This window comes from Cupressus sempervirens, chromosome 4 (genome assembly GCF_028749045.1).
Source record: "Cupressus sempervirens isolate cs-2001-9-10 chromosome 4, ASM2874904v1, whole genome shotgun sequence".
Taxonomy (NCBI): domain Eukaryota; kingdom Viridiplantae; phylum Streptophyta; class Pinopsida; order Cupressales; family Cupressaceae; genus Cupressus; species Cupressus sempervirens.
Window position 1 is genome coordinate 401689859 of NC_143121.1, and position 17753 is coordinate 401707611.

Below are 17753 nucleotides of genomic sequence, written 5' to 3' on the forward strand. Positions count from 1 at the left end.
ACCAACACAAGCATGGATTTTAAAAAAAAGAGATTTTTCCTTCCATAGTGCGACCAATCCAAAAAATTTAATAGATGGTCACAAATTTTGGTTGAAAAATGACCTCAAATGTACTAGTGACCCAACACCAGCTATAGTTGGAACAGGGTATGAAAAAAATGTCTTTATTATCTCTTTTTGCTAGTTTTTTGTATCTAGGAAAATCCACAACCTTCGTCCTTTTGTGGAAATAATTATAGGTCACGACAAGAGGATCATAAAATGTATCCATATACAATCTTGCCAAATGAAAAATGTATGAAAAGAAAAATGCTTGCCCTCTCATCCATGCGAATACTTAAGGACATGCCACTTGGTGTGACGATTCATGCAACGTTGTGAGAAGTACACTCACATTTGATCATCACTTGAGTTGGTGATGGAATTAGGTTGACATCCTCCCATTCAATTAGGCATGTGACACTATGGCCGAATTTAGCCAACTCATCTGCTACACTATTGCCTTCATGGTAAATATGGTCCATGTGGATTTCCTGATATCCCTCCATCAACTTACAAATTTCATCAATTATTGTCTTGATCACTTAGCTACTCAGGCCTTCTCCTTCAATATCTTTAATAATTAACATTTAATCCTCCTCAATTGCTAACCTATTAATTCCATTTTTTCTCACAATTCTCATTCCCCACAGAAATGTCAAGGCTTTTGCTTCATTATTTGATCCTCCTCCATAGTTTCTAGAATAGGTAACCACCATTTTCCCCCATACAATTGTGTAAGACACCCCCATCAGAAATACTTCCCATCATGGCTGAACCATCAAAATTTAGTTTAATCCATGTCTCAAGGGGGGGAGGGGGTCACCACACTGTTCTCCTCCTAATCAAAACTTTGGAGTTGTCAAATTGTTCCGCCATTGGGCCCAATCCCTAGACTAAAGCCCACTTCATATCAAGTCTACCTAGGGGATTTTTTTTTTTGTGGGGGGGTGGGGTTTCTACTGTCAGATCCCACTATATTCCTTTAGGATCCTAATAACTTGATGAGCCACTGTTGAATTGGTCATAGCTTTATCCCTGATTATTATGTTATTCCGCTCCTTCTAGATTTTTCATGAAACATAAGGAGGAATCATTGTCTATAACTTATTTAGGTATGGGTGGAAAGATGGACCATTCTAATGAAAAAAAGACACACCTCTGAGGCAAAAGGGTAGTGGATAAGAAGGTATGGGATAGATTTTTCATCTTGAAAACATAAGACACAATAGTTAGCTAGCTAACATCCTCTCCTTTGGAGATTATCCATTGTGAGGATAGACCCATGTAAAGCCATCTACTAGATTTTTTAAAATCTTTGCTAAGATCCATAGGTGCCAAACCTTTCTACAATCTCCTTGGGCCACTCCACCCCCAAGGCAACAAAGACAAGATGACTTGTAGTGCTTGCCCCTGGTTTACATTTTGTTATTATTGTTGAACTCTTTTAGGCCAGTTTATGCTTGATGATTAGTAGCATTATTTTTTAGATTATCACATATTGTTTCACACTTGGTTGATTTTATGATGAGACTATTTGGTACTATTTACTTCATGTATGCATGATTATACCTCGATGATGATTATTACAATGATTTCAATTATTTGATGATGTTAGTTAGATGAATTATATTACATGCTTTCTTATGGATACTTACCCCATACTACGTGTATGGTGTGCGTGCATATTTTCTTTATGTATGGCATTTCTAATGTGGTTAAGGAAGGGAGTCATAGTCACCTGCTAGTCAGGATCTACACGATGCACCATTTCCTACCATTGCCTATTTAGTTTAGAATATATGTGTTTGTATATGTGTGGATTTTATGCAGATTGCAGGTACCAGGTATAGATTTCCCTGAATTGCTAGGATGAGCATACCCTATCACAATATCTCAATGGTAAGAGAGGGGAGATAAATTCTTGAGTCCAAATCCTAACCTTTAAACCATTTGTCCTAGAAAATTAGGATAAGTATCTATGATGTTTACCCTTTCAATTTCGTCGTATGACATAAATTCATAATTAGAGCCCTTGAGTTTGATCTTGTATGTGGTATTTTATGATGGTTTTTCATATTTCATTTTATAGGTCTTTGGTGATTTTCTATTAATTAAGTCAAAATTAAAAGATTAATTAATTATTTAATTTAATGGAAAATCATTATGATATTTAAATATTTAATTAATTGGTAAATTAGTTAAATGAAAAGAATTAAATTTAAAAGAGGAAATTATAGTTCTAATTTTAAAGCATAATAATATTTATTTAATTTAATAATAATATATTTAGGAGATCATTTTCAAATAAATGCTAAATATTATTATTTAAGTTAATAAATATTATATTAAAAACATTTCAAAAATTAATAAGAGAGAGTAAACAATTATTTAATAAAGTTTATTTTAATTAAATTTCATAAAGTTTATGCATGAGATTAAAATATAATAAATTAATTAAAAAGAGAAAGCAAGTAAATTTAATTAAGATATTTTATATTGCATAAAGTGTGCATGAAAACATAAAAGAAAAGATAATAAAGAGTTAAATGGTGGTAATCAAGGAGTTCCCTTGGGTGATCACACAATCAGTGCCCTGAATTTAGGAAAAAACTCCTCATCAACAATTTAGAGTTCATTTTCCAAAAAAATCAAAGTTTTTGGGAGGAGCAATTTTGAGGAAGGAAGTTTTGAGAGAAAGGGTTTTTGGTTTCCATGCTTCATGTGGTTGTCGTCTTAGCATCAGATGCAAGTAGGATCTCGTGATTTATTTGTACTATGGCTTTCGTTCTTCGATCTTGTGTCTTCTCTGTGTCTATTGTGTTTTCCTATTTTTAGAATTCTTTGGGGATTGAAAACCCTTGTATGTGAGTTTATTGTGCTTAATTGAGAAATATTTGTTTAGGCCTTAAGAATCAGAAAACCCTCATTTATGTTTTATCGCACTTTGTTTCATGAGAATTTCTTGGAATGGATTTAGTTTGAAACCTTTGTTTAATTGATTAAAAAACTAGAATACTGGTTTTGAAAGGAAGGCAAGGTTATTTTATCAATTTCGATTGTTTGATTTGGGTTTGTATATCAAGATTTTAATGGAAAATTTATCAAAAAAATATTAAATAATGCAATTACATTGTAATTACCATGTAATCACATTATTAAATAATTTTAAAAAAAATATGGAATCAACGCTTTGATGAGGGCTATTGTTTTGTTTTAACATTTTTATAGTGTGTCTATATATATCTATATAATTTATTGGGGGTGGGCAGGGGTCATCAACCCCCCCATCCCTCCTTATCCCCCCTTTCCTTTCCTCTGTTTGGTGTCGGCAGCTTCCATGCAAATCGCAACTGCTAAAAGGTAAACCATGGCTGCCTAGTAGTCTACGGTTTCCAATGACAGCCCGTGGTTGCATTGAGCAGCCGCAAGGGCTCTAAAAAGATTAGTGGTAAGTGTTTTCAAATTTTTAATATTAAAAATGGATTTTTAAAAGAATTTAATTAATATATTATTAAAACTATTAAATATTTTAAAATTATTAAATTTTATTAAGTATTAAATATTAAATGTTATTTAACAATAATAACATTATTCATTATTACTATTATTAGATTAATAATTATTTTATTAACAAATTGATATAAATTATTTTATCGATGAACAAATAATTATCTATTAATATTGTATGACTATCAATTTAAATTTTAATAATATTTAATTAATGGTTGTAATTAAATTATTATTAAAATATATTTTTTGTTCTTAAATTGTGAATGGTTATTTGGTTTTCTTGATTGTCTAATTTGAAAAAAAACTAATAATGAAAATGATTTTTATCACTATGGCAATTTTATGATTCGAAAACCCCAATAATTGTTATGCTTTGTAAAGACATAAACTAAACTCTATTTGAAATTGAGAACTTTAGTGAATTTGGTAATTGGAAAAAATGGAAACTTGAAACCTATGGTAAAATTAAACCTTTGTGTTTTCAAAACATAATGTATTGAGAAAGCTACATTGTGTGTTTTGTATGCAATGCATATTTTATGATTTGGGTTTCAGGGTTTGACTTAGCTTTGACAGGTCTTAGGATGTTACCAGAGGCTCGAGAGTTCTGTGTTTGTGATGTCATGATGATGATTTGAACTCGACATTTTAAACTCAACCGTGGTAATGTGTCTGGTATGCTCTATGATGAGATTGGATTTATTGTTCATTATTTCTTTTTAGTGTTCTTGTGTGAAAATGAGATGAATGGTATGACCTATTTGAGTTAACCTTTGAGTTTTCGATTAGTTATTTTTGGGATGCTTTCTAGTTGCTTGTAAAGAATTGAGATATTATTGTGGATTATATTTTGATGCTTTCTAGTCACTTTTATAGGGCTGAGGTAAAATTTGTGATTCTTTGATTTATACTTTTATGAGTTTAAGGTAGGTTATCTATATATAATGTTGGGAAGTGGCTTGCAATGGAGGTCAGGACCTAATGTGGCTACCTGTGTAACCCATTGTAAGTTGTTTATTAAGTGAAAAAACTACACTAAACGAGAGTAAAATGAACCTTATAAGAGTCTTTTCATGTTCTCACCCATGCCTCTAGTGCTAGTATAGACTAGGATGGGAGTAGAGAGAACGCTTGGCTTCGAGGATACTAGTGCCACATAAAGTCACTAGGGCCACATAAATTCTAGTGTCGCATAGAGGATACTAGTGCCACATAGAGTTATTAGGGGGCCAGGGTCAAGTTAGACTTCTAGGGTAACTCTAGCATTGATTCATGTGATGACACTTGCCTTCTTACATAGCATATTCCCTATGTGTCTTTATTTGCCTCTGGGTCTAGATGTTGATTTATCTTGGAACCTTTGAGTTAGATTTCTTTTATGGTTTCCTTTACTTAAATGTTACTTTTGATTTTGGGATTGTTATCTTGTTTAAGACTTGAGATTATCTCCTTAGCATGGTGGGAGTGGACCTTTCTGGGTTACCACGAGGTCGAGTGGTAGTGCTTTTTACTTTTACCATTGAGATCCTTCTTTTGATGCTATGGCTAGAGTTTCTTATGTACATTTCCTTTCATTCTATCTTTGGGTATTATGATGGATGATTTCCTTTATTGTATTGTACTTTATTTGATGGATTTGAAAGGGATGATGTAATATAATTTATAAATGTATATTCTTTTAGCCTCTCATACCCTATGACATGTATAGTGGATGATTGTGTATTCTAATTTATTGCCAAGTGGCATTCAGAAGAAATGTATATTATTTAAATGGATTGGACTTGTAGTTATTCTTTCATGTGGATGCATTATTATTTTGACTTAATATTAATTAAAATTTAAATGTGACTCAACATCTTAGGATCCCTAAGGAATGTAATTTGTTATGTTTTCTTATGTATGATTTTATGTTATTGCTTCTACTACTTTATGATTGTTGTTATATGTTATCTTTAAAAAAATAATGTTTGTAAAACTTAATAAAACTTTAGGTTAATTATTTTGGATCCCTTGGCAGGGTGTTAGATGAGTTCATCGCAAAATCACTTGAGGGGGTAAGCTTCCAAACCAAGGAGTCTTCCACAAAGATGAGATGGATCCTATAACTATGTAGGAGGTTTTGTAATGCTAGGGCAAGGCCCATCCTAACAGGCTCGTCATGATGAATTCTAATCCATTAACAATCTAGGGGTGATGTAGTTTCAATCTGGATACCCATTATCTCTAGTGCAAGTCTCACACAAAGGTTGGAACTTAGTGTGTATTAGTAGGTTATCTTGGAGCCATTGATCTTCCCAAAAATCAATAGTGTCACTATTCCCTACAACCCAATGATAACCCATCTTCATAATTTTCTAGGTTTGTAGCACATTATTTAAAATTTTAGATCCCTAGGGGAGAGTCTAGGTCCATAGGCATGATGAAATGATTCTCGTCCAAGGTACTTGGCCCTCAAAATGTTGCACCAACTACCTAAAGAATTCATCAACCTCCAGCCAATTTTGGTTAGGAGGGCCTTATTCATATGTCCTATCCTTCTTAGATTTAAACCTCCAAGAGACTTATGATGGAAAAAAATTTGCTAGCATACCAGACTCATCCTAGACCACTCTTCAGTTCCAAACCATAAGCAAATTTGTTTTATTTTTTCAAGAATGCTCTAAATCTGCCAAGAAGTTTGAAAATAGAAAAGAACTACACTAAGATGCCCTACAAAAAAGCTGAGAGAAGTTGGAGTTTCCTTGCATTGCTTAGATTCTTTCATTTCCATCCCACCTACTTTCTCTAGAAGCATTCAACAAGATCATTCCAAAACTAATTGGAAACTTCTTTAATTGTGAGTGGGAGTCCAAGATAAGTGTCTGTGAGAAATGCCTCTTGGCATTCCAAAATTCTAGTCACCTTTTTCCTTAGGTTAGTAATAGTGTTGAAGAAATATACTTTTCCTTTCTAATAATTTATGCATTGCCCGAAGACCATAGCATACTGATTCAGGATAGTTTTCTACTCCCTAGCTTCATGGATAGAGGAGATTCCAAATAAGAAGGTTTCATCAACAAATTGTTTAATAATTTGTGGAGGACATAAGGACATAGGTCTAACACCTTTAATTCTACAAGAATTGGTCATGGACACTAGATTTGTACTTAGAGCCTCTACCATGATGATGATTAGGTATGGGGATAGGGGGTCAACTTGAGGCAAACCTTGCAAAGAAGAAAAAAATCTGCTAGGGGTCCCATTAACAAGCACCAAAAAGGTGACGGTATTAACCATATTATTGATAAATCTTATAATATTCTCATTGAATCCAAGTTTAGATAGGATAGCAAAAAGAAATTCCCTCCTAAAATTATCATAACCTTTGGAAATATCTAGTTTAAGAGCCATACCTAGATTCTTGTTCCTATCCATAGAGTGGATTACCTCATGTGTGGTTATGACTGCATCAAGAATCTACCTCCCTGGAATGAAAGCATTCAGATAGGGTCTCATAAACTTATCAAGAAGTGTCTTAAGATAGTTATCCAGAATCTAGTTCAAATATTGTCAATCTTCCCACTAGAGAATCCAAAGTTATATTATTATTTGGATCACATCTCATATCTTGAATAATAGAAAGTCTGATTGCATAGATAGGAAGAAGTGTTTTGAGTTCCTTGCTTACCACTATTAAATCTTCAATTGTTCCACTAGAGGCTTTGATAGCACCAATATTGACTTTGATTCTTTCAACACATTTTTCAATGTTTTCATCCTCTCTCATTTTCATCTGATCAAACTATCCTCTAAGAAATTCAACTTTAGTTCTCCTTACATTATCATCTCCTCCATAGATGGCTTTTAGCTAGATCCACATTTCATTAGCATTTCCAAAAGTATGACCTCATCAAATTTGGCATACTTGATAGATGCAACAATATCAATCATCGTGATATTATGACTCTTCTTCTCAACAATTTCTTCAATAGTCATAGTTCCTGTAGAAGCCTTGTATTTTCCATCTAGATTCTTTAACCCTGAATCTCCAATAGTTGCCAAGTGTAGCCTCATGAGTTATTTTCATGCCTTGAACTTATCTTTTTTCAGCTTTGGGATCTCCCTTCTGTAAGACATCCTAATCTTTAGCTTAGGTCCTTGAAACCTTTTATGCAAGCACCAAAAGCTTTGATACAAATTGTTGGAAATATAAGAGGAGTAACTAAGACAGGAGGGGTGAATCAGTTACTACAAAAATAAATCTTAGATCCCTTAGATGTCAATACAAATCAAAACTTTGATTAAATTGTATAGTGTTGTAACTCAGCAAACACACATGCACTCGATTTACTCTAGAAAATACTACAACTCGATAATAATTAAATATAATAAAATTAATGTGATTAACCTTAGGATTAACTTAGTTTCATACACATAAAATAAATAGCATGAATACAAGTGACACCAAGATTTAACGTGGAAACCCAATTTGGGAAGAACCACCAATTGCAAATAGTTACCAATTTTCACTCTTCTAAACCGAGCACTATTAGGATCCAACCCTATTAAAGGTTGCAAAATAAACTATTAGGTGTGATCCTATTAGAGGATTTAATCACCCTATCATGAGTGACCTTGTTCTAAGAGGTCTTTAGACACCTCAATCTAGAAATGCCACCTTGTTAGAGGATTTACAAATAGCTGTTAAGCCAACTCTGTTAAGAGATTTAGATCACTGCTACAATGGTTAGAAAGTAACAATGAGATGAACTAATTTCTATTGCAACTGAATTTTTGATTACATATCTTAGTTCTGTCTTGAATACTTGATCCTTCCTGATTGAAATGTATCTTTGCATCTCAACAAGGATATTTTTCTTTATCCTTCTAATTCTCTTCCTCTAAGAATCATCAAATCTTCTATTATATTTCACACTTTCAATCCTCAACTTGACCTTATATTTATATCTTAGACATTGTCAAGTCAACTTGAATACAACTTAGAATACTTAATATTCATCTCCTCAATCAGTTAGAACCAACAACTAAATCAATTGAACTTAATATGCCAAAACAAGAAGCAAGGAACTATGATAGATGAGGATTGGGAGATTTTAGATAGAAAGGAACTTGGAAGAATTTGATTATGCTTGGCACCATTAGTGACATTTAGCATTAAAAAAGAAAAGATGATGGAAGAGTTGATGCAAACCCTTGCAAAATTGTATGAAAATCCCTACGCTTCAAATAAGGTATTTCTCATGAAGTGTTTATTTAATATGAAGATGAAAGAAAGTTGATCTATTGCAAATCATTTAAATGAGTTTAATACTATTACTAGTTGGTTATTTTTTGTGGGTATTAATTTTGATGAAGAAATTAGAGGTCTCTTGATTTTGTGTTATTTGCCTAAAAGCTGGAATGGCTTGGTAATGGTTGTGAATAATTTTGTTTTTGGATTTAATACCCTAAAATATGATGATGTGATTGGTGTTATTTTGAGTGAGCAAACCCATAGGAAAACCTTAGGTGAATCTACATCAAGAAGTGTTTTAAATGCACAAAGTAGAGGTAAAATGACCGAGAGAGGAAATAATTCTGGAAATCATGGGAAATCAAGAGGAAAGTCAAAGGGGAAGAGGTCTCAATCCAAAGGACCAAGAGATTACTAGCACTGTGGTAAACCAGGACATAAGAAGAAAGATTACTAGACTCAAAAGAATAATGAAGGAGATAAACTAGAAGGAACAAGGAGGAAAATGTGGTAAATAACAAATCCAAAGAGGATGCTTTTCTTCTTTCTTTAGAAAGTATTGATGATTCATGGGTTTTAGATTTTGGTGCTTCATTTCATGCTACACCTCATAGTGGTTTTTTTAAAATTATGTCTTAGGGGATTTTGAGCTTGTTTATTTGGGGGATAATGGACCCTATCAGATTGTTGGAAAGGGAAAAGTTAAGATTAAGTTTTACAGAATGGGTGTCATTAGCTACTACATGAGGTAAGACATGTTCCAAGGCTAAGTAAGAATTTAATTTTAGCAGGGAAATTCAATGATGAGGGTTGTGTAGTTACTTTTAATGATAAGAATTGGAAGGTTTCAAAAGGTTCCCTTGTAGTAGAAAAAATAGTGAAATTGGGCACCTTATATATTTGTACAGGCCATAATATCCCTTCTACTTTGATTGTTTTAGAGAAAAAAGAATGTCCAAGAATAGTTGTTGCAATTCAGTAGGGAAACAAATAGCTGCTATAGATTTTGATACAACACTATGGCACAACAAACTTGGGCACATGAGTGAGAAAGGTATGAAAGTACTTTATTCAAAGCAAGTTTTACCATGTCTAAAATTTATTAATGTGGATTTCTATGAAAGTTGTGTGTATGGAAAACAAAAGAGTGTGAGTTTTGTGAAGGCTGGGAAAGAAAAGAAAAGTGAGAGATTACAACTTATGCATATAGATGTATGGGGACTGGATCAGGTATCTTCCCTTAGTAGTTGTCCTTATTATGTTACATTTATTGATGATGCAACTAGAAAAGTATGAGTTTATTTTCTTAAATAAAAATTTGATATATTTCAAACATTTAAGAAATTGAAATTCTTGGTTGAAAATGAGACTGGAAAGAAATTAAAATGTCTAAGATCTTATGATGGTAGTGAGTATTGTAGTCATGAATTTGAAGATTATTTCTTTGCTAATGGTATTCATTGATAGAAAACTAGTCCAAGGATACCATACGAAAATAGAGTGGTTGAACACATGAACAAGACTATAATGGAGCGTGCAAGAAGCATGGGGTTGCATGCAGGGTTGCACTTAAACATGTGGTCTAAGGCTATCAATAATGCTATATATTTGATTAATAGAGGTCCCTCTCCTCCTTTGGATTGTGGTATTTTAGAGTAAGCATGGACTAGTAAGAAGGCGAGTTATTCTTTTCTCAAAATCTTCAGTTGAGAAGCATTTGCTCATATAGATTTTGAAAATAGAACCAAGCTAGAAATTAAGTCAAAGAAATGTATATTTGTTGGATATGGAATTAATGAATCTAGTTATAGGCTTAGGAATTTGAAAACCATAAAATTGTAAGAAGCAAAGATGCCATATTCAATGAGAAAGTGTTGGACAAAGATCTATTGCAACAATATGAGAAGAAAGAATATGATTATGTAGTGCTGGATGATACTTCAAAAGATGATGCTCCAATAGTTCCTTATGATTTGTAACAAATGCAACAAAAAATACCACACACCATAGTGAATGTTAGATGATCAACAAGGCTAATTAGACCTCCAGAAATATTTTCTCCTTCTTTGTACTCTATTTTACTTATTGATGTTGGTGAACCCAAATGTTATGATGAAGCTATGCAGGTGGATACTAAGATTCTGTGGGAGTCCTCAATGAAATATGAAAGGAGTCTTTCCTAAAAAATAAGACATCAGATTTATGCAAGTTGCCTATAGATAAAAAGGCTTTATAGAATAAATGGGTTTAAATGACTTCTATTCACAATATTTTAAGTATTGTGGCTACTAAAGATTTGAATTTGGATAAGCTTGATGTTAAAACAACCTTCCTTCATGGTGATTTGGATGAAGAGATATATATGGCATAGCCTTAGGGATTTGACATCAAAGGTAAGGAGAACTTAGTGTGCAAACTGAAGAAAAAAATATATGGCTTGATGCAAGCACCTCAACAATGGTATTTGAAATTTGACAGGTTTATGCATGAGCATGGATATAGTAGGTGTCATTCAGATCATTCTATTTATTTTAAGAGGTTGGATGATGACAACTATATTATTTTATGTTTATATGTTGATGATATGCTTGTAGTTGGGTCGATCACATTAAGTGGCTAAAATGCCAATTAGCACATGCATTTTCTATGAAGGATTTGGGGACAACAAAAAAATCCTTGGTATAAAGATTTGCAGAGATAGGAAGAACAAGAAATTGACATTAACTAAGGCTGATTATATTGCAAAGGTGTTGCACTATTTCTCTATGGAGATTGCTAAAGTTGTCAGCACACCTTTACTTGGTCATTTGAAGTTAACTAAGGAGATGTTCCCCAAGATACAAGAAGAGGAGGATAATATGTCTAAGGTACTTTATGCTTAAGCTATAGGAAGCTTGATGTATGTTATGGTATATATGAGGCCATATATTGCACATGCAGTGTGAGTCGTTAGTAGGTGTATGAGTCATCCAAGAATTGAGCATTAGAATGTAGTTAAATGGATTTTAAGATATTTGAGAGGTACATCTAGTAAGTGTTTACACTTTGGGAGCTCTACTATCGATTTATAGGGCTATCTTGACTCATATTTGACTGGAGATATTGATAAGAGGCAGAGCACTATAGGTTATGTATTTACAATTGGAAGAGCAATAGTGAACTAGGTTTTTATGTTGCAAAAGGTTAATGCTTTATCCATTATAGAGGAAGAGTATGTTGCTGCTATAGAGCCTGCCAAGGAGATGATATGGCATCATTTCTTCTTAGAAGAATTGGGACACCCTTAGAAGGATAATTATTTGTTTACAAATAGTTAGAGTGCCATTCATCTTGCGAAGAATTCAGCTCTACATTCAATGACAAAACACATACAATTGTGGTACCATTTCATTTGGTTAGTTTTGGATGATGGACAATTAAAGCTGGACAAGATGCATATAGATGATAATCCACCATATATGTTTACCAAGGTAGTAACAAGGGAGAAGTTAAACTTCTCTTCAACTTCAATTGGTCTTCTTGACTAAAATGAATAAAAGAACAATAAAGTCTAGGGTGGTTTGGTATTTGAGTGGGAGCTATAGGTTTAGTAGTGCTATGATCAGTCTCCAAGTGGGAGGTTATTATTGTGGAGTCTGATTAGTTTCTAAGTGGGAGATTGTTGTGATGTGGAGCCTAATTAATTAAACTTGGAGGTTTATTCAGGGTGATTTTTTCCCCATATTATTTCTACAGGGGTTTGGGGGAAACACACCCAAGATGAGGTCAAGGGGCCCTGTGGTGTCTTAAGGCAGTGCCCTAGGTGTGCTCCCTAATGCATTACAAGGTGGGGTCAAGGGGTAACACCCTCAAATGGATTTTCAGGGGCAACACCCCTAAAGCCAAAAATGTCCTTATATTGTAAAAGGCATCAATTGCTATTTTTCTATTGGACAACTTATTCTAGCCCTTATTTTGTAAGTGGAAAAAGCTTGTATAAAAAGGCTTAGGGTTAGGGATTTCATAATGTAATGGTGATATTGTAGCCTCTTGTGGTGGTATTGAGTTGTAAGGGATTATGAATTGTAATCACTAGATAATAATAATATAGGACTTGTTGTTGGTGGATTTAGCCCAGGGATTGGGTGAACCACGTTAAATCTTGGTGTCTTGTGTTCTCTTATGTGCGATCTATTGTTTTCTGGTATTGGTTATATTTACATATAACTATTATTTTTGTCTGAGGTTAATCCGGATAGATTAAGCTTTGAGAAATCCTAATGGAGCTCAAAATCTCTTGTTTCATGTGGCATTCCTTGCAACATAGACTTCCCTTCAAAAAATGTAACTTCCTTCTACAAATTATGCAACCAACCAGATTCAATTTTTGTCTTTTTTAATTGTTCCATAGCTTTTGGTACCTAGAAGTTATTTTGGATTACTCCATACCTTTATTTTTAACTTGTTCATGTAGTTATTGTAAGTATATTCAGCAAGAATAAATCTAGTAATACATTTTGGTTTGTTCTTTTCTATCTATTAGTATGGTGCATATAGAAAATGGGGAATAATGACATATTGGGAGGTAAGACTAGGCTTCCTACTTAGTCTTTTTAGAGACTTATTTTTTGTGAAATTTCATCACAAGTCACATCTATCATGAAGATAAAGGAGAACACTTCTAAATCAAGTTTCTTTTAGATGGCAGGGAAGAATTTGTGAAGAAAGAAGCAACTTATGGATTATAGTCAGCAAAGAGAAATAGGACTTCAATGTGACTTTGAATGAATTCATAAGAAAAATCAAGGGCAAGAATAACTAGAAGAAGAAGGGAGGCATCGGTTCTTCTAGCACAACAACAACAAGTAACATCCCAACTAGGTAGTAAATCCCTTTAGTAACCTCATAGTTTGTTTCTTCTGGTGATGAAGGATAATAAGAATGCTAGAATTGGTTACCTTCCTTTTGATTTTTTCTAATACATGGTCTGGTTAGCCTCCCTATAATATGGTAGATTATGGTATTACTCTAGTAACTAGTTATTTTGCATTTTGATATTTCTATATTTGGTCATGGTATTTCTCCTAAACTGCCCTCTAGCTATGAACTCACTGAAGATGGAATCTTTCTTTTTGGCTCCATTATGCTTAATAGAAAAAAATCATTAATTTAAATTTAATATTATTTGAACAATTTTAACATGTCTAATATTGATAGAATCTCAAATTTTAATGTTAAATTACAAAAATAATAATAAATTTTACAATATGACTTGGTTTCTTCTCTACATCATTGTGTATCACCTAATGTCTAGGTAGGTTTTCATGAATTAATTTACCATCAATCTAGCTTTTTAAAAATTATTTGAACAATATAAAATGACCTTTTTTGTAAAGTCATATATTTAAATGATAAAATACAAATATAATACTACATTTGATAATGGTGACTTTTTTTTAATCATTATAATTGTGTATTATTTTATGTATGTGCAAATCTTAATAAAGTAATCAATCATGAATTTATCTTTTCAAAATTATTTGAATAATCATAACATGTATATTACTGTGATATTGCTATCATGATTTAACTGTGTGATTTTTGAGTCAAACTCATTGACCCATGTTTCATGAGTAGTGATTCAATATGAATCCATCTCTCATGAGAAAAAATGGAACATGTAGCACTCATTGGTGAAGGTTTTTCACTTGGGGTTGCAAGCTTTGGGTTTAACCATGGAGGAAACTCCATAGTTAAGCATGCTTAGGCTAGAGTAGTACTAGGATGGGTGACCTCCCAAGAAATCTCAGTGCTTCACCCCTGCGAGTATCACCTAGATCCAATGAGTGCTACATTTTCCATTTATTCTCATGAGATATGGATTCATGTTAATAAGGTACAACACTTGGTGAAGGTTTTGGAAATGGGTTGCAATGTTTGGGTTTAACCATGGAGGAAACTCCATAGTTAAGCGCACTCAGGCTGGAGTAGTACTAGGATGGGTGACCTCCTAGGAAGTCCCGGTGCTTCACCCTATGAGCATCACTTAGATCCAATGAGTGATACATGTTCCATTTATTCTCATGAGAGATGGATTCATGTTGAATCACTACTCATGAAACATGGGTCAGTGAGTTCGACTCAAAACTCACACAGTTATATCTTGCTAGCAATATCACAATTTGACTTGCTGTGGAAATTATCTCCTACTTATCAATGCATATTACTTGTAGTCTTATATTATAAAGTTTAATTATGAAGATAATCATAAAATTTATAGTGGTGGATTATTGCTCAAGTACATTTTGACAAATATGTGACTGTGTGACTAAAACATTTAGTCACACCACTAAAAAGTTTAGTCACATGACTAAAATTGATCACATTCTAGGGTAAAAGCACAAAACTGTGTCACCTTTTAGGCTGACTAATTAGAATGATTGAATTTGAGTATTTCTATCTAAAAATCAATTTTCTTCAAAGATATGATCTAGATAAATTTATTCTAGCTAAGTTATACATGGTATGACACTTTTCCAATTGGAAATGTTTATAATTGTTGTTTTATTCTAGTTCGTATCCAATCACTAAAGAAATATAATTATTTTTTGTAAACTGAATATGATATACTTTTAATAACTTATAAACACCATTTTATAGATCCCAAAGTCAAGAATATTCTTATATAGAGTTTACAGTGTTTTAATTAGATATAGTATATTATAATTAAAAAATTCTACAAGCACACATTTTAACACTCGAAAATATATCAATTTTGAGAAAGAAAAATATAGTAAATCATATCATAAAAATTTAAAACTTATATGAGGTTTTAGAGGAGAGAATCCTCTTCTAGAATGTATAATTTTTATTCTAGTTAGAATAGATTTGTTTTGAAAAATATAGTGGGAGATAAAAACTATCGATTTCAGGTGAGTTGAGCTTTGAATGATTATAAAAGTGAAAATATAAGTCTAAAGATAATTTTTTTTTTGAATGTTATAGATATATATGCTATCTATAGCATAGTCTGAGATCAAAGGGAAATAAGTTTATTTCCATATAGTGGTGCGAACTAGACCCCTAATTTTTAGCATTTTTCAACAACTCAAAAATTATCTATAAAATTTATAAAAATATATCAATTCTTAATCCAAATAATATTTAAAAATTATAATCCTAAACTTGATCAATTTTTATACATTTCATTAGTTTACTTCATTTTCAAATTCTAAATAATAATACCAATTTTATATCATTGAAGGTGAACAATTGTACTTTTGTTAGCCTTTTCCTTCACAAAAGGGTGACACAGGTTTGTGCTTTGACCCTCCACTATTTTTTTGCAATTTATAGGTATTGGTAACTAAATTTGTAACTAATTTGATCACTAGGTTAAATCATAAGATCAACCAAATAGAAATGTCTAAATAGACTACCAAATAAATGATTAAATAAGTAATTGGATAATTGGTCACTAATAATTAGTCACCTAAAGACAAGGGGCTAAATAAACTACAAAATACATACTAAATAAATGTTTAAATACTTAGTCATTTGTATTTTCTATCTTCACTTTGTCTAAGGTTTATTTATTAATGGATTAGGCTAATTTTATTTTTCATAACTCATCCATAGCCCTTTTTTTAGTAAGAGGCAAAAGCCAAGATTAATTATTATTATGTGTTATTATTAATTGTTATCACTTATTAAGCACAAGTAGATTCGAACCCAAGACCTCCCTGATAAGAGGCTCATAATTTTAGCATTGTGTTGTAGGCTCTTGCCTAACTCATTCATAGCCCTTGTATCTTCTCTTTCTCATAATAATTTTGGTTTCACTTCTCTAGTTGGATTAAACATGATTCAGATCATAGAAACTATCAATAAAGAAAACTTTGAAAAAATTTACCCCTGCCATCATAATTTAGAACCTTGTATTCATGAACTACTAGATGCATGATAACTAGATACATCTCTTTACTTATTTTAGGTACACAAGTTGTGAGGAAAAATTTGTATATCAATTATTCTATACAAAAAATAAAATAAAAAATTTAAAACTTCTCAAATATAAATTATTTTTGTAACTGATGATATTTGCTTTAAATTTAAAATAAAATATTATTAAAATTTAGTTTAATTTAAATCAAAATGACTAACATTATTATTTTAAAATTTTAAAACAATTTAAAAAACTATCTATTATATTAATTAAAAAATATACAAAATAAAATAAAAATATAATATTTATTAAAAATTTAAATGACAAATAAAAACTATTTAAATAATAACATTTTGATCAAATATTTCAATTAATACATAACTGTACATTTATTAATTTAGAAAGAATAAATTTTGAAATAAAACCAAAAGAATTTATAGATAGCGATATGGGGGAAAATGGAAAAATAAAAAAGTTGTAAAGGTGTGTGTTTTTTTTCCCACTCTTCTGTTTAGGCATAAATTTCATGATGGTTGACATGGTTAAGGAAGGTCTTTTGAGTCCTCTTTTGAGAGATGCTAGGAAATTATTTAGGATTTCACAACAATATGGAAATATCTGTCGACTTCATTGGGCTTCTTGACATGATTTAAAGAGTGTGTTTAGGAATTGAATTAGATTTTGTTGGAGGAAGTGGATGTGGTTGGAGTTATAGAAATTGGTGGACTGGGAAAATAAAAAATTTCTACAACCCTTTGCCATCATCCTCAAATTAAGGTTCTCTACTTTTTCTCTCTACCATTTCCACTGCATATATTTCTAACCCAAAAAATAATATTTGTCACTTCTTTTTGGCCCTATTTTATTGTTGTATGTCTTCCATCAAGTTTTTTACCTTAATTAAATGGAGGGAAAATTATGAATATTGATGCAATTATTATGTAAACTTTCCCTAAATAGCAATCTAGACATATATAAATTATTCTCACCAAGAATCAAGGAGATAATCATATACATTATCATTTCAAAAAGCCCAATCATGTG